Here is a 23031-nt window from a genome sequence, read left to right on the forward strand (position 1 = left end):
ACAATGTAAATTGTCTGGGAAAGCCCAGGAAGTAGTAGCTGCTCTCTCGCTGGAAGACAGTTTACACTACGATACAGTTAAAACTACCGTGTTGCGGGCTTATGAGTTGGTGCCTGAGGCTTATAGACAGCGCTTCAGGAACCACAAGAAACCCTCTCACCGTATTTTTGTTGAGTTTGCTAGGGACAAAGAGTCTCTGTTTAATCGATGGTGTTCAGCCAGCAAAGCTAACACCTTTGCTGATATTCGGGAGTTGATGCTGTTGGAGGATTTTAAAAGCAACCTCCCTGATAGAATTGTAGTTCATTTAAATGAACAGAAAGTGGTGACATTGGCTCAGGCAGCAGTGTTGGCAGATGAGTACGCTTTGACACACAAGACTGTCTTTGGTGCACCTCGTTTTGAAGGTAGACTGATTACATCATCAGTGCCTCATTCAGGTCGTTTTTCCTCTGACAAGTCTTTTCATGAAATCTGTGAATGTTTTTACTGTCACCAAAAGGGTCACGTGATTGCGGACTGCCCAGTTTTGAAAAATAAACCGAAACAGTCCCAGTCACCTTCCCCAAAAAGGAAAAGTTTGGGTTTAGTCAAGTCTTTGGCTCGTCCGTTGGTCCGAGGTATTGATTCAGCATTTGAGAAACCGGATCCTGTTTATGCTCCGTTCATTTCTGCCGGTTGTGTTTCCTTAACTGGAGAACAAGCTGATCAAAAGCCAATTAAAATCTTACGAGACACCGGGGCGGCGCAGTCAGTAATCATTACTGATGCTTTACCCTGGTCTCCTGAAACGTATTGTGGCTCACATGTTATATTACAGGGGATAGAGACAAAAACAGTACCTGTACCATTACACTGGGTCCACTTAGTGTCAGACTTGGTATCAGGACGTTTCCGTGTTGGTGTAGTGTCTACACTGCCAGTAAAAGGAGTCACATTGCTATTAGGGAATGATATTGCTGGTGGTAACGTTACTCCTGTGTTAGAGGTAGTAGACAACCCAGAAATCAAAATTGCAGATGAGAAATTGGTTCAAGCATTTCCACATGTTTTTCCTGCTTGTGTGTTAACGAGGGCACAATCTCGCAAGCTTGGAGATGTGGTGGATTTGTCTAGTTCCATTTTTGAGAAGGTTGAAGTAGAAGACAATGCACCGAGTATTCCTTCTGCAAGTCCGACAGTTTTTACTCCTGTAAAAACTAAGGCAGGGGACTGCGAAATTGCACCCCAATTACATGACATTCTTTTGTCTGTCACCCCTGAGAAGGTGATTGAATGTCAAAAAGGAGACACCAGTCTTCGCAAGTGTTTTGCTTCGGTAATTTCCACTGAGGAAGCTAAAACTAGAGAGACTGCCTACTTTATGGAAGCAGGAGTTTTGATGCGTAAATGGGCAGCTCATGACACCGTTAATGACTGGAGTGAAGTGTGTCAAGTGGTTGTTCCTACACCGTTCCGACAGCAGGTGCTGTCACTCGCCCATGACCAGGCGTGGTCTGGACATTTGGGGATTACAAAGACCTATAACCGAGTCCTTCGACATTTTTTCTGGCCAGGTTTGAAGTCTGACGTGATCCAATTTTGTAAAACATGTCACGTATGTCATCTTACTGGGGAAGCGAATCAAACAGTTCCTAGAGCACCGCTCTACCCGATTCCTGTGGTGGGGGAACCGTTTGAAAGAGTGATAATTGATTGTGTAGGTCCATTGCCGAAAACCAGGTCAGGTAACCAGTTCTTACTAACAATAATGTGCAGTGCTACTCGATACCCAGAGGCTATTCCTCTCCGTACTATAACGGCTAAGACTGTGGTGAAGTTCTTCTCTACGTTTGGACTCCCTAAAGTAATCCAAACTGATCAAGGATCCAACTTCATGTCAAAGCTGTTTTCTAATGTGTTAAAGACATTGTGTATTTCCCATCGGGTCTCAAGTCCGTATCATCCAGAGAGTCAAGGGGCTCTTGAACGCTGGCATCAGACGCTGAAGGCAATGCTACGCAAGTATTGTATGGATACCAGTACCGATTGGGATGAGGGGGTGCCCTTTGTCCTATTTGCTATAAGGGAAACGATACAAGAGTCCTTAGGGTTCAGCCCTGCTGACCTTGTGTTTGGACACACCCCACGGGGTCCGCTGAAAGTGTTGAAGGAGCATATTTTATCTCCTACACCCAGTAGCGCCCCTAAAAATGTTTTGGATTATGTCAGTAAGATGCGGGAGAGACTGCACGCCGCATGTGCGTTAGCCCAAAAGTCTCTCTCCTCTTCGCAAAAACGCATGAAGGTGCATTATGACAAAAAGGCTGTTGGCCGTTCTTTTGCACCAGGGGATCAAGTTTTAGTTTTGTTGCCAGTTCCTGGCTCATCGTTGTCAGCACGTTTTTCTGGACCATATCTGGTGGAAAAGAAACTCAGTGACACCAATTATGTGATAAAGACCCCAGATCGAAGGCGTTCTTCCCGTGTGTGTCATGTTAACATGCTAAAAGCATATTATGTACGTGACACTCCAGAAAGCTCCTCAAGTAAGCCGGTCCAACCCGCCGTCTCCAGTGTGGCTGCGGTGGTGCTGAAGCCTGGCTGGGACCTAGAGGATGATGAGGAGGACGGGTTGGAGTTACGCCATACGTTACAGCAGTGTGAACGCTTATGTAATTCAGAGATGCTGATAAAGTTACCCCCTCAAATGGAACATTTGGATAACGATCAAACTAAGGACCTTATCCTATTGATAAACAGTTTTCTCAGTGTGTTTCAGCGGTTGGAGAATGCTTATTTAACCCTCAATTTGGCCAAGTGTGAGTTTGGGAAGGCTACGGTGACTTATTTAGGGAAACAAGTGGGACGAGGTCAAGTGCGCCCAGTATCTGGCAAAGTGGAAGCAATTGTTGCTTTTCCTGCTCCCACGACTCGACGCCAGTTGCGCAGATTCCTAGGGATGGTAGGGTACTATCGTACATTCTGTAAGAATTTCTCGACGGTAGTAGCTCCCCTTTCATCTCTGCTTAGTCCCAAGGTACCATTTAGGTGGTCCAAGGACTGTAACCATGCTTTTGAGTCCGCTAAAGCGCTACTTTGTGGTGCCCCAGTGCTTGCCGCCCCCAACTTTGACAAACCTTTTAAGTTGGAGGTTGACGCTAGTATAGTGGGGGTGGGTGCGGTTCTCTTACAGGAAGATGAAGATGGAGTGGATCGGCCCGTCAGTTTCTTCTCCCGTAAGTTCAACGCGTGTCAGTCAAGGTACTCCACAATTGAACAAGAGACGCTAGCTTTATTGCTAGCCTTACAGTTCTTTGAAGTATATGTGGGATCCAGTGCCTTGCCTGTTATGGTCTTCACAGACCATAATCCTTTAGTGTTCTTGAAACAAATGTACAATCAGAACCGCCGCCTTATGCGGTGGGCTCTGATTGTACAAGGATATAATGTACAGATAGCCTATGTGAAGGGCTCAGCGAATGTGGTTGCTGACGCTCTATCGCGGGTTTACTAACTGGGGAAGCGTTGTGTTTTGGTTATTACAAACTATGTTTGCAATTTGTGGTGGGCGTGTTACGTTCCCCAGTTTCTGTGTTGTATTTGAGTGTGTGTGTTTCAGGAGATGGCTTCCTGGAAGCCTCCCCAACCAGCTGATTGGTCGACTCAATGGCTAATGGATGATTAGAGAGCTGACCCCGCCCCCTCGTCAAGAAGCAGCTGACACTAATTACCTTTGCCACCTGAGGAATATAAAAGCCAGTGTTCTGTTCAGGAGATGAGATCATGAGAAGAGATTAGAGGGAGATTGAATGTTTTGGAGAGAGCATTAGAGAGAGAAGGAGAAGAGATCATTAGAGAGAGAAGGAGAAGAGATCATTAGAGAGAGAAGGAGAAGAGATCATTAGAGAGAGAAGGAGAAGAGATCAGAGATAGAATTGAATATTTTGTATAGTGTTGGTTGTGTATCAGAAAGTGTTGGTATGTACTATATTAGTTGTTGTTGGTAGCAGCTTTGCTATGTCCTGTGTTTGTGAAATTGTTAATAATTATTCTGTTTCATTTGTTCCCAGGGGGGAAGGGGAAGGCACTTAGGGAGTGCTTAGGCAAGAGGCCCGCGGGCATACATATACCCGTAGTATATTTACTGTCTAGGCACACTAGGTAAGACCTGGGCGGACCACCCCCTGTATTTTGGTTAGGGCACCAGGTGGTGTTAAGATAGGTAAGTAGTGGGTAGGCAGGTTAGATAGGAGAGGGGGAGCTTTGATATTTACTTTCTTTCCTTTGGTTCCGTCCAGCCCCTTTTCCCCAGATTACCGTGTAGGAAATAAATCCTAGTAAACGGTAAATTCTGCCTTTGTCGTCCTTTCTCGCACCTACAGTCCATACCTCTTTCGCTTCACGTTGAGTTGCAGCAGGGAGTTGCGTTCCCTCTTCTCAGAGGCGTGCGTAACACCCCTGCTTTCCTCAACAATGGAACAGCTTCCCTTCCCCTACATCTCAGGCAGTTCTGTTACTCACAACACTCCCCCTGCTTTCCTCAACAATGGAACAGCTTCCCTTCCCCTACATCTCAGGCAGTTCTGTTACTCACAACACTCCCCCTGCTTTCCTCAACAATGGAGCAGCTTCCCTTCCCCTACATCTCAGGCAGTTCTGTTACTCACAACACTCCCCCTGCTTTCCTCAACAATGGAACAGCCCACTGAGCTAAAGCCTTGCCATTACAAATATGTTTTAAAGGAGCGGGACATTTTTTACAATGAGGAAATAATATGTCATGTTTTACACGTACCTCAGCCATCATTGTGAATGGTGTCTTATGCAGTGACAAAATTAGATTTGCTGATGCAGTAAATCTAATACTTAGGTGTTTTTAGGCATGAAAGGTCTGTGGTGATTCCGTGGTTATAAGTTACTGACCTTGGAATACATTTCTGGCCATGCTGGCAGGGTCTGAATCAAACCCAATGTCCACCTGGCACACTGACAGGGTCTGAATCAAACCCAATGTCCACCTGGCACACTGACAGGGTCTGAATCAAACCCAATGTCCACCTGGCACACTGACAGGGTCTGAATCAAACCCAATGACCACCTGGCACACTGACACCCAATGTCCACCTGGCACACTGACAGGGTCTGAATCAAACCCAATGTCCACCTGGCACACTGACAGGGTCTGAATCAAACCCAATGTCCAGCTGGCACACTGACAGGGTCTGAATCAAACCCAATGACCACCTGGCACACTGACAGGGTCTGAATCAAACCCAATGACCACCTGGCACACTGACAGGGTCTGAATCAAACCCAATGTCCACCTGGCACACTGACAGGGTCTGAATCAAACCCAATGTCCACCTGGCACACTGACAGGGTCTGAATCAAACCCAATGTCCACCTGGCACACTGACAGGGTCTGAATCAAACCCAATGACCACCTGGCACACTGACAGGGTCTGAATCAAACCCAATGACCACCTGGCACACTGACAGGGTCTGAATCAAACCCAATGACCACCTGGCACACTGACAGGGTCTGAATCAAACCCAATGACCACCTGGCACACTGACAGGGTCTGAATCAAACCCAATGTCCACCTGGCACACTGACAGGGTCTGAATCAAACCCAATGTCCACCTGGCACACTGACAGGGTCTGAATCAAACCCAATGACTACCTGGCACACTGACAGGGTCTGAATCAAACCCAATGTCCACCTGGCACACTGACAGGGTCTGAATCAAACCCAATGTCTACCTGGCACACTGACAGGGTCTGAATCAAACCCAATGTCAACCTGGCACACTGACAGGGTCTGACTCAAACCCAATGTCCACCTGGCACACTGACAGGGTCTGACTCAAACCCAATGTCCACCTGGAACACTGACAGGGTCTGAATCAAACCCAATGTCCACCTGGAACACTGACAGGGTCTGAATCAAACCCAATGTCCACCTGGAACACTGACAGGGTCTGAATCAAACCCAATGTCCACCTGGAACACTGACAGGGTCTGAATCAAACCCAATGTCTACCTGACACACTGACAGAGTCTGAATGTTAAGGGGAGGGAAGAGGGTCAAGAGGTGATGATTATTGTTGTTCTACTGCCTGATTGTTATGCAAAAACACTGTTTACAAAAGCTTTGTTAAAGAACAAGAAGACCCACACACTGTTTACAAAAGCTTTGTTAAAGAACAAGAAGACCCGCACACTGTTTACAAAAGCTTTGTTAAAGAACAAGAAGACCCGCACACTGTTTACAAAAGCTTTGTTAAAGAACAAGAAGACCCGCACACTGTTTACAAAAGCTTTGTTAAAGAACAAGAAGACCCGCACACTGTTTACAAAAGCTTTGTTAAAGAACAAGAAGACCCGCACACTGTTTACAAAAGCTTTGTTAAAGAACAAGAAGACCCGCACACTGTTTACAAAAGCTTTGTTAAAGAACAAGAAGACCCGCACACTGTTTACAAAAGCTTTGTTAAAGAACAAGAAGACCCGCACACTGTTTACAAAAGCTTTGTTAAAGAACAAGAAGACCCGCACACTGTTTACAAAAGCTTTGTTAAAGAACAAGAAGACCTGCACACTGTTTACAAAAGCTTTGTTAAAGAACAAGAAGACCCGCACACTGTTTACAAAAGCTTTGTTAAAGAACAAGAAGACCCACACACTGTTTACAAAAGCTTTGTTAAAGAACAAGAAGACCCGCACACTGTTTACAAAAGCTTTGTTAAAGAACAAGAAGACCCGCACACTGTTTACAAAAGCTTTGTTAAAGAACAAGAAGACCCGCACACTGTTTACAAAAGCTTTGTTAAAGAACAAGAAGACCCGCACACTGTTTACAAAAGCTTTGTTAAAGAACAAGAAGACCTGCACACTGTTTACAAAAGCTTTGTTTAATCAGCACAACAGTTTTCAGCTGTGCTTTCATAATTGCAAAAGGGTTTTCTAATGATCAATTAGCATTTTAAAATGATAAACTTGGATTAGCTAACACAACATGCCATTGTAACACAGGAGTGATGGTTGCTGATAATGGGCCTCTGTACGTCTATGTAGATATTCCATAAAACAATCAGCCGTTTCCAGCTGCAATAGTCATTTACAACATTAACAATGTCTACACTGTATTTCTGATCAATTTGAATTTATTTTATTGGACAAAAAATGTGATTTTCTTTCAAAAACAAGGACATTTCTGAGTGACCCTAAACTTTTGAACGGTAGTGTACATCTACATGATGTATTGTTACACCATGTAGGAGCAGTATAGACCTAGTCTGTTCATTATATACATCTACATGATGTATTGTTACACCATGTAGGAGCAGTAGAGACCTGGTCTGTTCATTATATACATCTACATGATGTATTGTTACACCATGTAGGAGCAGTAGAGACCTAGTCTGTTCATTATATACATCTACATGATGTATTGTTACACAATGTAGGAGCAGTATATACCTAGTCTATTCATTATATACATCTACATGATGTATTGTTACACCATGTAGGAGCAGTATAGACCTAGTCTGTTCATTATATACATCTACATGATGTATTGTTACATCCTGTAGGAGCAGTATAGACCTAGTCTGTTCATTATATACATCTACATGATGTATTGTTACACCATGTAGGAGCAGTATAGACCTAGTCTGTTCATTATATACATCTACATGATGTATTGTTACACCATGTAGGAGCAGTATAGACCTAGTCTGTTCATTATATACATCTACATGATGTATTGTTACACCATGTAGGAGCAGTATAGACCTAGTCTGTTCATTATATACATCTACATGATGTATTGTTACACCATGTAGGAGCAGTATAGACCTAGTCTGTTCATTATATACATCTACATGATGTATTGTTACACCATGTAGGAGCAGTATAGACCTAGTCTGTTCATTATATACATCTACATGATGTATTGTTACACCATGTAGGAGCAGTATAGTCCTAGTCTGTTCATTATATACATCTACATGATGTATTGTTACACCATGTAGGAGCAGTATAGACCTAGTCTGTTCATTATATACATCTACATGATGTATTGTTACACCCTGTAGGAGCAGTATAGACCTAGTCTGTTCATTATATACATCTACATGATGTATTGTTACACCATGTAGGAGCAGTATAGACCTAGTCTGTTCATTATATACATCTACATGATGTATTGTTACACCCTGTAGGAGCAGTATAGACCTAGTCTGTTCATTATATACATCTACATGATGTATTGTTACACCATGTAGCAGCAGTATAGACCTAGTCTGTTCATTATATACATCTACATGATGTATTGTTACACCCTGTAGGAGCAGTATAGACCTAGTCTGTTCATTATATACATCTACATGATGTATTGTTACACCATGTAGGAGCAGTATAGACCTAGTCTGTTCATTATATACATCTACATGATGTATTGTTACACCATGTAGGAGCAGTATAGACCTAGTCTGTTCATTATATACATCTACATGATGTATTGTTACACCATGTAGGTGCAGTATAGACTGACAGTAGCTGGCTACTTATTTAGATTTAGTTTGCTGCCTTAAATGCCGTAAATGTGCTGTAGTAAAATAAAATGTATTCGCACTAATCAATCAACACATTCCTGTCTTTGTATGTCTCAATATAATAGTATTATTTAATGAAATCCATTTAAAATAATATTTTCCTCAACTGCGTTTCCCACTCGTCAGCAGACGGCGATTTGCGTCGTTCAGGCGATGCTGCTATCGTGACGTATAATCTAGTGGACGGTTCTTCAAAAACAACAATTCAACCACCTCGGTAGCTTGCTAGCCAACGTAGCCGAAAGATTCAAGCTGTTTTTACGCTTTCGGTGTATATTAGCTGCTGTGTTTTAGACACAATTCTATCGTATATACTTGTTAGCCTATTTAATTTAATGTTACGTTTTTTTTATTAGTCAGATATAGTAGCTGGCTGGTTAAATTAGCACTAGCTTAGTCGCTAATGATAGCTAGCTAGCTAACATCCCCGAACATGAGGTCACTAAGCTTCTCCCCTCCTGGTAAAGAAGAAGGGGTCTGCTGGACGGAGAAAGAAGCTCTGGGGCTGAACATTGTCGTGAAAGAGGAGAAGGAAGAGGAGGATGTCACAGTTGTTGATAAAACGTTTACTGGAGACAGGAGATCAAGTGGAGACATAGGACGAGGTGGATATTTGTATAATAAGGCCGTTTTATTCAAGTGTAAAGATATCAGGCAAAGCGTGCAGCACGGCCCCCTTCTGTCTGATTCTTATGGAATCGTCGGAAAAGAGAACGCTCTAAACAGTACATACAGATTATATAGGCAACTAGCAAAGTAGGTTGATCTTGTAGTCTGGCCTTCTGATTGGTCGATCTGGGTCGTGGGTTGTCCTGTCCGGGCCTGATGTCGACATTCCATTGGCTCTTCCCACAGTCCTTTGTCTTGTGCTCCAACCTTGAGTTGTGTGTGTCTGTGGTTGTCATGGGGGAGGGGAGTTGTGTGTGTCGGGGGTTGGTGTCAAATGAGACCAGCATATGTCCAAGAGAAAGAGGGGGTGTGTGCATTTTGTATAAAAGATAGCTTATGTTGAGAAGTTGTTATTACAAGTTTCCAGTATCTAATACAATTTCTTACACAGTTAAAAAATAAATTGAGGGCGAGGCTGTTACAGTGAAAGAGGAAGAAGTGTTCACAGTGAAAGAGGAGGATGAGAAAGAGGATGCCGTTTTTGACGTGAAGGAAGGGGAGATTTCTGTCACATTGAAAGATGAAGAGGTGGAGGTAGGAGATCTGATTTACATCAGTAAGTACCGCCTTAAATTGTTTTTACACTTTGGATATTCGGAGTTGGCTCGTCAATACCTCATCAAGGGAGGGCCCTGGGATGATGACTGATATGTCTAGAATCAGACGACGTAGAGAGCAAGCTACCCCTTGTTTTCTCCGTTCCGTTTTCAAAAAGTGACTTAACATATATATTTGAGAAGGGTCTATCTGGGGGCCACGGCATGTAGTGATTTTAATGTAGTTATGATTTACTACACACGGTGCCCCCCAATAGTGCCATGCGAGAGTTGGGTTGGCTACACCAACGATTATGGATATACTGACAATAAGTCTCTGCTCTAACAAGCGGAGTCTTTGTCCACAAAGCAGCACTGTGGGTTGTCTAGCTCCCGCCTATCCTTTCTTTGGATTGGTGGATCTTATTATTATTGTTATCTATTGTTTATATTCTATGAGGGTTGTTGTCGTCAACCGCCTGTATTCAATGGAGAGAGATGCTAAGCTACTAGCATGAATATGCATAGCGATCTGGAGACAACTCCTATAGTGTTTTTTATCAAAGTTGTCGGTATGTCACATGTCCACATAACAATTTAAGAATTACGACACTTCTGTTAGATCAAGTAAACCTCACGTAGCAAATAAGCCATTCATTTTGTTGTTGACCAAATTCAACACTTTGGGTTGATAATTGTTTCCACTAGAGAGAGAACCAATTGGGTACAACCTACTATAACCTACTGTGTGATGTCATTATGGGGTATTGTGATGTCATTATGGGGTATTGTCTGAAGATAGATCATTTAAAAAAAATGTCATCCATTTTAGAATAATAGCCAAAGAACATTTTACTGGTTGAAGTCGTTTTTAAATACAAAGTAGTACATTTGACAAAAACATAAACATTATATTAATCAGGACATTCAAATGAACCTTACAATTATAATCCAAAGTAGTGTGAAATGCACTCATAAGCAACCTGTAAATGGAGGCTATATCTGCTGTCAGCCTATGAGAACTCCCCTGAGTTTTCCCCCACGGTGGTGAATTAGTGAATAGACACAGAGCTTAATGTGAGTTTCCTTGAGTAGCACTCCTGATCTTGCACTGATAGTGTGTTGTCATATTCAGAATACATTGTGGAAAAACTAAAATCTTTGCTCACCTTTTTTGCTCCAGGCAGATATACAACATCCATAACTAGTGGTTTCTGCATTATCAGGGAGGTGTTTCTGCAACCAAATTGCATGTGCATCGCCCTTGTCGCAATTTTAGAAAACACAGAAAGGGGCCTATATTGGAGACCAAAAGTCATCTGGCACACTGCTTAGGATTTCAACAACTTTTACTTTTTTCTAGCCTAAAATCATTGATGTTACTACTAATGTGAAAAAAAAGACTAAATATGACGATTGTTGCTCACTTGACTGTCTTAAGACAATTGTCAAGTAATTTTAACATTCATTACAGACGTCAATTGTTGTACAACATCATGGCTACGCTGTTGGCATCACCTTTTACAGTGGATTTCTGCTGTTGTGGGCCTTTAACCATCTGTCTGACTTGTTGTTCACACAGGAGAGAGACGTGATCGTGTATCCTCTGGGGAGCCTCAACATCATGATGCTAACGAGGCAGAGAAGAGTCTCTCCCGATCATATCACCTCAAGAAACACCAGAGGAGACCCACAGGGAAGAAATCTCACTGCTCTGACTGTGGGAAAGGTTGCAAATCTTCATCAGAACTTAAAATACACCAGCGAGTACACACAGGAGAGAAATCTCACCACTGTTTTGATTGTGGGAAGAGTTACTTAAGATCAGAATCACTAAAAGTACACATGAGAATTCACACTGGAGAGAAACCTTATAGCTGTGATCAATGTGGGAAAATGTTATTCACACAAGCTGCCTGATAGTACATCTGAGAGCACACACCGGAGAGAAACCTTACCACTGTTCTGACTGCGGAAAGAGTTTTATTAGTTCAACAAATTTAAAATCACACCAGAAAATACACATAGTAGAGAAACCTTTTAACTGTACTCAATGTGGGAAGAGGTTTAATCACTCAAGCTGGCTGATAGTACATCTGAGAGCACACACAGGAGTGAAACCTTATAGCTGTGATCAATGTGGGAAGAGTTTTGTTACATCTAGCCATCTGACTATACACCAGAGAACACACACAGGAGAGAAATCTTATAGCTGTAGTCAATGTGGGAAGAGTTTTATTCAGTCAAGCAGCCTGGTATCACACCAGAGAACACACACAGGAGAGAAACTTCATAGCTGTGATCAATGTCACAAGAGATACTCTGATAAAAGATCTCTGATCAAACATCAGAAAATACATACATGAAGTAGTTGTTTCATGATATCAATGAAATGTCACAATGTAGAATATTTGAATGATGTCACAATGTAGAATGTTTTAACATTGTAGTAGGAATACAAAGGATTTGAATTTGTTAAAAGTCCATATTGATACAGAAACACTAAACCATGATTTAGATGTATTAAGAACAAGTTGATTGACTAAGTCATGAAAAATGGAATAAACCACATTTTGGCTCTGATAAAAGATATGCCTCTGGGGTCAAAATGTTCCATGTCAGAACTATGGTTCATTGTAAATATGTAGTGGGTCTAAAGTTTGTTTTAAATTATCACTCATTAAACACGAATCAATCAACACATGCTTCTCTTTGAACGACTTAATATAATATTACACTTTTATGAAATAAATGAAAATAAACTTTTGGTTCCTCAACTGCGTTGCCCACTCCAGTCAGCAGAAAGAGACACAGCAGAAGTGCCTCTTTTTAGATTTGATTTGATTTATATATTTTTTTATTCCAAATGCAGATCTACAATTTACATTGTTACATCATACAAAACAGAACACAGGTATTAACAAGAAAATACTAAAACAGACAAAACATATAAATAATTAACTATTCTAGTGTAGTTGTAATCACTCTGAAAAAATCTATAATGATTCAGGAAGATGTTATTGTTGTTGTTATTCACTAGGATTAATGTTTTAATAAAATAGTTACATTCAATCAGAAAAATGTAGAATTTTGGATTTTTTGTTTGTTTGTGTATAAAGTATTTTGCAACAAGAATAAAATAAAAAAGAACAATCATTTCAATGGTCTTGTTATCATTGCAATAGTAACATATTATATCTTTCATGTCAAAAACATGGGTCGTGTTCATAATGGTAAATAAGTATTTTGCAAGGTTTTCCCAAAATTCTGACACAAATTTACATTAAAGAACAAGTGGGACAGATTCTCACCTTTTTTTCACAGAAAACGCAAATATCATCAACAGCCACACATTTGGATATCATAGAATTACATGGATATACAGTATCTTATGTAAAATTTTAAAGAGTACTTCCTTAACTTTGTTTGGGATACAATATTTGTAAGGCCTTAACCAGGCATTTATCCAGACAATGTCAGGAATAATAAGCATGTTCCAGAAACATTTTCCTCTCGGTGGAAGTTGGTTTTGTGAATGAAGAATTTGTCTTATATATGTATTACAACAAGATTTCTCAAGTAAGCCCACGCCTTCCAATCTGAGTTCTGGATAAACTTTGTGATCATTACCAAAGCTAAGATGAGTTTTCATGAGTGTAGTTAGACCACTGGGAACGGCTTTGATCACAGAAATAAACTCTGAAAGGAATTGGAAACTCTTTCATTGTTATAAATTGTTCATATGTGAGAATATTACCTCTGTTGTCAAAAACATCAAGAACAAAGTCAATATTCCTCTCATGGCAGCTGGGGTAGAACAATGACTTATTCCTTACAGTTATGTCTGAATTATTCCACAAAAGAGCTTTATGTGGGGAAAAATTGTGTAGGAAACATCTTTTCCAGGCCTTAAAGCTTGTTGGTGAAACCTAGCCAATTTAGCGGGTAATCTTTCAGGAATATAATGACATTTCAGTAAAAATTGAAGACCTCCCAACTTATGAAACACATTATTTGGAATGAAATACCATATTGAATCAGTATTGATCAAACATCTTGTCAACCAGTTGATCTTGAAAGTGTTATTTACGTCACAAAGTCCAACACTTCCAGACCTCCTTCAGCTCTTTTATTACAGACGACTGACTTCTTCAGTTTGTGAGACTTATTTTTCCAGATGAAGTCAAGAAAGGTCTTGTTGATCTCTTTACAAGTAGCAGGATTTACAAACAAAGATGAGGGGTACACAAAACCAGACAGTCCCTCTGCCTTGGACAGAAGTACTCTCCCAAGTATAGAAAGATCTCTTTGTAGACAATTATTAAATATATTTTTGGTTTTCTTAATTTTAGGAGAGAAATTCATATGTTGTCTGACTGTGGTTTTTTGACAGATGAATTCCTAAATATTTAACACAGTCCTTTACAGGAATATTTTCTATTTCTTTATCATCAGAGTCAAATAAACATAAGATTTCTCTACTATATTAACACTGCTAATCCAACAATATTGCTAGGTTCCTGCACGAAAGAAACACTGCTAATCCAACAATATTGCTAGGTGCCTGTACACTTGAATTAAAGGGGAACTACTCTCAAAAATGTACATTTCTTAGCCTTTCCCCAAACCTCAAAAGTGGTCTCCTGATTGGTTTAAGTATTGTTGTGGACTTTGAACAATTGCATTGTTTTTCTGTTAAAAAAAGTCTGACTTTGAGAACAAAAACCCGAAAAAATGAGAATAATTCTGAATTTCTGAATTTCTGACTCAGTTTCTCTGTTTCAATAAAAGGCCTACTATTATCCTACTGAACAGTACAGCTTGGGTTGGTCTACTATTATCCCACTGAACATTACAGCTTGGGTTGGTCTACTATTATCCTACTGAACAGTACAGCTTGGATTGGCCTAGTATTATCCTACTGAACAGTACAGCTTGGGTTGGTCTGCTATTATCCTACTGAACAGTACAGCTTGGGTTGGTCTACTATTATTCTACTGAACAGTACAGCTTGGGTTGTTCTACTATTATCCTACTATTATCCTACTAAACAGTACAGCTTGGGTTGGTCTACTATTATCCTACTGACCAGTACAGCTTGGGTTGGTCTACTATTATCCTGCTGAACAGTACAGCTTGGGTTGGTCTACTATTATCCTACTGACCAGTACAGCTTGGGTTGTTCTACTATTATCCTACTGAACAGTACAGCTTGGGTTTGTCTACTATTATCCTAATGACCAGTACAGCTTGGGTTGTCTACTATTATTCTACTGAACAGTACAGCTTGGGTTGGTCTACTATTATCCTACTGAACAGTACAGCTTGGGTTGGTCTACTATTATCCTACTGAACAGTACAGCTTGGGTTGGTCTACTAGTATCCTACTGAACAGTACAGCTTGGGTTGTTCTACTATTATCCTACTATTATCCTACTAAACAGTACAGCTTGGGTTGGTCTACTATTATCCTACTGACCAGTACAGCTTGGGTTGGTCTACTATTATCCTACTGACCAGTACAGCTTGGGTTGGTCTACTATTATCCTACTGACCAGTACAGCTTGGGTTGGTCTACTATTATCCTACTGAACAGTACAGCTTGGGTTGGCCTACTATTATCCTACTGAACAGTACAGCTTGGTTTGGTCTACTATTATCCTACTAAACAGTACAGCTTGGGTTGGTCTACTATTATACTACTGAACAGTACAGCTTGGTTGGTCTACTATTATCCTACTGAACAGTACAGCTTGGGTTGGTCTACTATTATCCTACTGAACAGTACAGCTTGGGTTGGTCTACTATTATCCTACTGAACAGTACAGCTTGGGTTGGTCTACTATTATCCTGCTGAACAGTACAGCTTGGGTTGGTCTACTATTATCCTACTGAACAGTACAGCTTGGGTTGGCCTGACTGTGAAAGACCAATATGGGATTCATCATTTTAGGTCATTCAGAGTGTATATCACTGTTTCTCATGCTTTTCACACAGGGTGCCTTTCCTTCTCTGGGCCGTTTGGAAAATGTTTTACTAAATTAGAGTACTGTGTACCCACTTCTCCAGGCAGCACTACACCACTGACCTACACAACAGCTTTCAACATACCAGTATTTAGTTTGGAAACTTTCAAAAGAAATGCTGGTCTAAATAACACAATATCAAAATATGTAAAATTTTCCATTTATTTGTTTAAAAAGTGGTTGCAATGCTGTGAAAAAGTGTTGGACTCCACTACAGCAGTAAAATAATAGCTATTCTCAAAGTTGAGTTTGTCTTTGCAGGGGGACTCTATATAGATGGAGGATAGATATCTATATAGAGCCAGATCAATTATAGGTTATTTCCACAAGGGGGCGAGAAACGCCAGTTAATATTCCAGAATAGAGCACCACAGAATTTATAGGCTCCCTTTGCCAAGTGGTCAATTTGGAGATCCTCCGGCCTGGGCCAGTGGTGTGTCCCAAAAGTATTTACTGCTTCCTGACGTGTGCACTCGTTCACTACTCCCCATAAAGTGTAAAAGCATTGGATTGGTGAAGGCGTAGGTTATAGCATGAGTTTCCAAACTAATCAATTCCTGTCAAATCCTGTCCATGAAGGGAAGTGAACAAGTGCACACTTTGGGAGGAAAGAGAGATTATTGGGACACAGCCCAGGTATGCAGACGTTTCCCCAGCCCAGGTATGCAGACGTTTCCCCAGCCCAGGTATGCAGACGTTTCCCCAGCCCAGGTATGCAGACGTTTCCCCAGCCCAGGTGTGCAGACGTTTCCCCAGCCCAGGTATGCAGACGTTTCCCCAGCCCAGGTATGCAGACGTTTCCCCAGCCCAGGTATGCAGACGTTTCCCCAGCCCAGGTATGCAGACGTTTCCCCAGCCCAGCACCACTTCAACAAATACCAATCAGTCAATATATCATCAAACACTTAATGATTAGACAATTTGACTTCGGGCGTTTCTCTGGTGGTCTGGAACAAAATCCTGCAAAGCCTGTATCTCTCCAGGGTTGGTGGGTGACTATCTCTCCAGGGTTGGTGGGTGACTGTATCTCTCCAGGGTTGGTGGGTGACTGTATCTCTCCAGGGTTGGTGGGTGACTGTATCTCTCCAGGGTTGGTGGGTGACTGTATCTCTCCAGGGTTGGTGGGTGACTGTATCTCTCCAGGGTTGGTGGGTGACTGTATCTCTCCAGGGTTGGTGGGTTTCTTCTGGACCCTGATCAGACATGGAGTAGTTGTCTCTGCATTTACACTGGAACTCTGTTCACAAACACAAACAGACCCCACAGAGCCCCAGGACAGCAAACATATTAGACCCAACCAAATCATGAGAAAACAAAAAGATAATTACTTGACCCATTTGAAAGAATTAACAAAAAAAAAAAGCAAACTAGAATGCTATTTATCCCTGAACAGAGAGTACACAGTGGCAGAATACCTGACCACTGTCACTGACCCAAACTTAAGAAAAGCTTTGACTATGTACAGACTCAGTGAGTTAACCTTGCTGTTGTTGATAATTAGATGGTATTTCTTACACTATTGAGAAAGGCTGCCGTAGGCAGAACTCAAATCAAATCAAATTGTATTAGTTATGAGCCCCTAACCAACAATGCAGTTAAAAAAATATGTAAATAATAGGAAATTAAAGTAACAAGTAATTAAAGAGCAGCAGTAAAATAACAATAGCAGGACTATATACAGGTGGGTACCTGGCTCTCAAGAGAAGACAGGCTATGTGCACACAGCCCACAAAATGAGGTGGAAACGGAGATGCACTTCCTAACCTCCTGCCAAATGTATGACCAGTTAATTCATACTGTATGTTGTAGTCTGTCCAAGAGGGGAATCACACAGACTAATCTCAGTTAATTCATACTGTATGTTGTAGTCTGTCCAAGAGGAGAATCACACAGACTGATCTCAGTTAATTCATACTGTATGTTGTAGTCTGTCCAAGAGGAGAATCACACAGACTGATCTCAGTTAATTCATACTGTATGTTGTAGTCTGTCCAAGAGGAGAATCACACAGACTGATCTCAGTTAATTCATACTGTATGTTGTAGTCTGTCCAAGAGGGGAATCACACAGACTGATCTCAGTTAATTCATACTGTATGTTGTAGTCTGTCCAAGAGGGGAATCACACAAGACTGATCTCAGTTAATTCATACTGTATGTTGTAGTCTGTCCAAGAGGAGAATCACACAGACTGATATCAGTTAATTCATACTGTATGTTGTAGTCTGTCCAAGAGGAGAATCACACAGACTGATATCAGTTAATTCATACTGTATGTTGTAGTCTGTCCAAGAGGGGAATCACACAGACTGATCTCATTTAATTCATACTGTATGTTGTAGTCTGTCCAAGAGGAGAATCACACAGACTGATCTCAGTTAATTCATACTGTATGTTGTAGTCTGTCTAATAATTAAATCACACAAGACTGACAGCCTGTCATTTTATTAAAAGCATTCAGTTAATTACATGGCAGTTCAGAGAGAAACATCACAACAATAATCTACTTCATAATCAATATCATAACATTTATAATCAATAACATCATGAGGTAAACAACAACAACAAACACCTTTATTAAAAAATGTTTCAAAATACAAAGAATGACCAGATGATTATAATAATACATGGACTAATAATGGAGACACTTCAAGATAAAGAATCTAAGAGACACTAAATAAGATAAAGAATCTAAGAGACACTAAATAAGATAAAGAATCTAAGAGACACTAAGTAAGATAAAGATTCTAAGATACACTAAACAAAGAAAAGAAAAACACTAGACAAAGCCTAAAGAAAAAAGCAATACATTCTGGAACACAGACTCTTAAAATAATTAAAGCCCCATGTTACCCAAAACACCATGTTACCAAAAACACCATGTTACCAAAAACACCATGTTACCAAAACCCCATGTTTCCCAAAACCCCATGTTTCCCAAAACCCCATGTTACCCAAAACCCCATGTTACCCAAAACCCCATGTTACCCAAAACACCATGTTACCAAAACCCCATGTTTCCCAAAACCCCATGTTACCCAAAACCCCATGTTACCAAAACCACATGTTACCAAAACCCCATGTTACCCAGAACCCCATGTTACCAAAACCCCATGTTACCAAAACCCCATGTTACCCAAAACACCATGTTTCCCAAAACCCCATGTTACCAAAACCCCATGTTACCCAAAACACCATGATACCCAGTACCCCATGTTACCCAAAACCCCATGATACCCAGAACCCCATGTTACCCAGAACCCCATGTTACCCAAAACCCCATGTTACCCAAAACCCCATGATACCCAGAACCCCATGTTACCCAAAACCCCATGTTACCCCAAACCCCATGTTACCCTAAACCCCATGTTACCAAAACCCCATGTTACCCAAAACCACATGTTACCCAGAACCCCATATTACCCAGAACCCCATGTTACCCAGAACCCCATATTACCCAGAACCCCATGTTACCAAAACCCCATGTTACCCAAAACCCCATGTTACCCAAAACCCCATGTTTCTCTGGTGGTAAAAACCAAACTAAAAGGAATAATGGTGGTTGCAGTCACTCCTTTTAGATTTCTTCCAAGGTTCTAGAAAGATAAACTAATTCTGAACTTGTTATTAAAATTAGAATCACTTCAGGTTTGTCACCACATTTTAAACACCAGTCCACTGCTGACCATCGATTTAAAACACAAAACTGACCTAAGATCAGCATGTAGGGTCAGCTTCATTCTACTCCTACTCCGTCCCCTGGGCTGCTCTCTCCTCTCCTGGTCCAGCTTCAGCTCTGGAGCTCAGAGAGACCATCTCCATGGCATTGACATAAAGATCCATGCTGCTCACCCTGTTCACTCTCTTCTGCCTCCTGGTGGGCTAGGGAGACACAGCACCAACAGTCAGACATTTACTCTCTAGTATCTCCATTCTCTCTCCCTCTCCCAATCCCTCTAGTTTAAATGACTTGTAACGTCTGAGTAAATGTCTTTACCTTGTAGTACAGGTAGGAGGTGGTGATGGCTGTCAGTAGGAGCAGCAGCACTACAACGTGTCTGATGATGAAGGCTGGCAGAGGAGAGGCTGCAAACAGAAACACCTTTGACGAGGGGACTGATCATCATCACATTGATCTGTGGGAAATCTGTCAATGACAAAGTTATAAGTCTGGTTCATGTTCAGTTACCTGTGATGGTGAGGGAGAGGAGCTCACTCTCAGAGGAGAAGTTATGAGAGAAAACATAATTGTCATAAACACAGCTGTAGTTCCCTTGGTGGGAGTCATCTGCAGCAGGGAAGAGGAAGGCAGCAGAGTGATTGACAGCTGGCTGGGTCTGGGTTCTGTTGGAGCCGGTGAACATGAGGAGGAAGGAGCCTCCTGGGTACTGTGACTGAGTGAAGCAGGTGATGGTGAAGCTGTAGCCCCTGAACATCTCGGGCCCCTGGTGGCCCCTGGAGACCCCTCCCATTGAGTCAGTCAGGGAGATATCAGGCTGGACCAGGAGATCTGTAACAATAAAAGAGAAGAAGAAAAACCTCTTCAACTAGTTTCCTATAGATATGACAATAACATCAGCGTGTAACAGTGCCAGCCACCCTCCCTCACAGGGCAACATGAGTAGTGGGCCTACAGTCACTGAGACAACATATGTTGATATCAGGCTTAAGCAGGACATCTGGAACAAGAGGAGAGAAAAAGAAAACGTAGCTCCTCAACTACTTTCCTCATTTAGATATGACAATAACATGACATGTGACAGTGGTAGTGAGTAGAGACGTTCACTGAGATAACACTCAAATACAAAAGCATTCTGGGATATTTAAGTTGTATTTTATTCCTACTTGACTGGGTGATCTATTTAGTAAAGCAGACTGACAAGCTAAACAGTCATCATGAGAGGTGCAGAGGAAGTTGTATGAATGAAGGAAATCAGTTGAATATAATTATAATATCTTGTTATTACCTGAGCAGATCACTGTGAGTCCAGGAAGGAGATCATAGATTCTTCTACACTCCCTCAGTGAAGACTCAGACCCAGAACAGGAAATTAAAAACCCTCTAGTGGTGTATCCAGGTAGTACTGAAACAGTGGAGCCACAACCCAGCTGTCTACACACTACTGCAGCTACATCCTCCTGGTCCCTGTCCTCAGCTCCCACAGTCCTCCACTCTCCCTGGTCGTACCACTCCACTCCACCAGCACAGCGACTGTCTCCTCCCACCAGCCTCACATCATCAGGCTCTGAGAAAAGAAAAGAGAGAGACAGTAATCTTACTATTTTCTCACTAAAACACACCTATATTGTCTCTCATATTCTTCACTCCAGGTGAGAAACAATGTTGATTGAGTGACAAACTGTTTCTTACCTGAGCAGGTGAGTCCAACAGCATTACCAGGTAGGCAGGTGTTGTGTTTTCTGTCTGAGGTGTCACAGTCCAGGAGAAGGGACTCTTTGCCTTTACACTGGAACTCTTTATCCCAGGTCTGACCCTCACCTCCTCCATAGAGCCCCCCCTGTAGAGCTGCAGGAGCCCCACAGCCAAGCTCCCCACAGACTACCTCTGCATCCTGCCGGTCAAAGTCAGCTTCACACACTGAGGCCCAGGACTGACTGGACTTCACCTCCACTCTCCCAGAGCAGAGACCAGCTCCATCCACAAGCCGCACAGACTCTGGAGAAAAAGAGTTGGTTGAACATTCAATCAGTTTTGTTGATGACACTGTCAAGGACTAAACACAAATATGTTGGATAAAAGATTGTAGTTTGCTATGTTTGATACTGTAAGAGGTAGAAATGGGTTCTTAGTCACTCAGGATAGGGTTGGGAATAATGCAGGCAGGAGACAGGAATAAGTTCACTTCACTTTATAGAAAATAAACAGCTGGACATCCATCAGGCAGCTTCACTTCAGTACCATCTGAACTACAATGATCTGCCCATGAACATCTCCCATAAACCAATATGACAAACACAAATATAATGTTTAAATACATCTGACATCTCTCCCTCTATTTAAATGAAATTAAAACACATAAAACATGATAATGGTAATATTATATAATGTACAAATAAATCTCTCAATATGACCAGTCTCTTACCTGAACAGGTCACATGAAGATAATATCCACCATCACAGACACCAGGTCCTCCTTCTATGATGACACACTGTCTAATAGTAGACTCATGTCCACTGCATCTGCTAAATAGTCTGATTCCTCTTCTTCCCTTTTCAATCAGACGTCCTCCAGATTCAGCTACAGGATTCCCACAGTCCAGCTCTCTACACACAACCTTAACCTCTCTCATCATGCTCCACCACCCAGTACATAGACCTGACCACTCTCCTCTGTAGAAGACTTCCACTGTCCCAGAACAGGAAGTGGTCCCATTCACCAGTCTGACTGAGAGTTCAGCTGTAAACAGCAGAGAGGAAAACACAGTGGTGAGGACAGATGATGAAAGTGATTCTGTTATTCTAACAGCAGTAATGCTTTGTGGTTGACAAGTATTAGTAGTTCCATAAAACACTACTTGTTATTGGGTTTTAGAATGGTTTGTATGGACACATGAATTTCTACTTGTGGGATAATAAAGTTGACTAATATTGAACTGCTATAATCACTGTAGATTTATACTCTACCTACCTGGTGGACTGACGCTTTGAGCCTGGAGATCTGAGGAGAAAGAGAGAGACAGAGGAGAAAGGGAGGAGTCAGAGGAAGAGAGAGACAGAGGAGAAAGGGAGGAGTCAGAGGAAGAGAGAGACAGAGGAGAAAGGGAGGAGTCAGAGGAAGAGAGAAACAAAGGAGAAAGGGAGGAGTCAGAGGAAGAGAGAGACAGAGGAGAAAGGGAGGAGTCAGAGGAAGAGAGACAGAGGAGAAAGGGAGGAGTCAGAGGAAGAGAGAGACAGAGGAGAAAGGGAGGAGTCAGAGGAAGAGAGAGACAGAGGTTAAATGAACATCAACATGACCTTTCATGATGTGATGGGAAGACAGGCTTATCGTTGGTATGGTGCAACAACACCTATGTGTACATAAACTATATATACAAAAGTATGTGGACACCCCTTCAATTTAGTGGATTCTATTTCAGCCACACCCCTTCCTGACAGATGTATAAAATGAAGCACTCAGCCATGCAATCTCCATAGACAAACATTGTCAGTAGAATGGCCTTAATGAAGAGCTCAGTGAC

The 23031-nt window shown here is 41.6% G+C and overlaps 1 long non-coding RNA gene across 1 annotated transcript; it reads left to right on the plus strand.

Moving 5' to 3' along the window:
• Window positions 1-8763: 8763 nt before the first annotated feature.
• Window positions 8764-12887, plus strand: LOC129855943 (uncharacterized). Its single transcript, XR_008759582.1, has 2 exons — window positions 8764-9206; window positions 11389-12887. It is a non-coding gene; the product is annotated as an uncharacterized LOC129855943 (long non-coding RNA).
• The last annotated feature ends 10144 nt before the right edge of the window (window positions 12888-23031 follow it).

Source organism: Salvelinus fontinalis, chromosome 5 (assembly GCF_029448725.1).
Source record: "Salvelinus fontinalis isolate EN_2023a chromosome 5, ASM2944872v1, whole genome shotgun sequence".
NCBI lineage: Eukaryota > Metazoa > Chordata > Actinopteri > Salmoniformes > Salmonidae > Salvelinus > Salvelinus fontinalis.